The following is a 1,126-nucleotide window of genomic DNA, read 5'->3' as shown; positions in this document are numbered from 1 at the left end:
GAGGCCAAAAGATTTTGCCTCTTTGGCATCTTAGCAAATTGCGTGGCTTGATGGCCACGGGCTAATTATTCCCACAGGCTGTTTTGCACAGCTCCATGTAAAACTAAACTATAAACATAATAAAATAAAAATGCAAAAATGATTACATTTCAATTTGAAACAGAATGCGCATTTAGTTCAGGAAGATATTGGAAAGAATTGGATGAAAACAAGAACTTGTACAGATTTTCAGAGCAGCAAAACCCACGTCAAACGTGGCTTTCGTTCTATCGCGGGGGTTCTCGGTGACTGAGAGCACTGGTAGGTGTTCGCTTACGGGTGAACTTTGGAAACGCGGTAGTTTTCACCCAGACCGAAAAGGCAAATCGAGATGAGGTGAGTGGTTGAGATAGTTAAAGGTTATCGTGCTACCCTGGCCAGTAATGGCCCTGCGCCCCCCTCATCGTGGCTCCTGTGCTTGAGCCCATTGCTGCTGCCGCTGCGTCAGTTATCTTGTGAGGACCATCTTCATGGTTGCTGCCCCTCCACTCTACCAAGTACGATGACCTTCTCCAGGACCTGGTCCCTCCTGACAACATGCCAAGTAGGTAAGGTGAAGTCTCTCCATCCTTGCCTCTAAGGAGCCTTTGTTAGATCTCTCTGGAGCTAGATTTATACCTCGGTCCTTGGCTCCACGCGAGAAAGAATTCACGCTGAAGCCTGGTTCGTGGTCGAAGTGAGTTTTATGAAAGTTAGAAGAAGTTTCAGGTTTACACGGCACCCAAGGGGCTCCTCCCAGACATGCGGCCTAGCTGGAAGCGGCTCTGCGTCCCGCAAAGCATGCCAAAGCTCTCTGCGCCTCAGTTCTCTCTCCTCCTGTCTAAGTTCTCTCTTCCTGCTCCGGGCTTCTGCCTTTTCAAGGATTCCACAGGGAGGCGTGGTGGAAGACCCCTGATCGACCCCATTGGCTGAATTGAATTTACTTGGCTAGGTGATCCAATTCAAGTTCATGCCCACCCCTGCTTACCGGTGGGAACCCTGAACATGTGCAGTGTGCCACTCCTTTGTTTCCCTAGCTTGACCCTCTGGGCACGCGTTAATGGACATCCCCCAGTCCTATGCTGGCCTACCTAACACCTTCCAGCCG

Source organism: Echinops telfairi, unplaced genomic scaffold, assembly GCF_000313985.2.
Source record: "Echinops telfairi isolate 266 unplaced genomic scaffold, ASM31398v2 ScPeMD7_2010;HRSCAF=2546, whole genome shotgun sequence".
In the NCBI taxonomy this organism is placed as follows: Eukaryota; Metazoa; Chordata; class Mammalia; order Afrosoricida; family Tenrecidae; genus Echinops; species Echinops telfairi.
Note: the sequence above shows the minus strand (reverse complement) of the source record.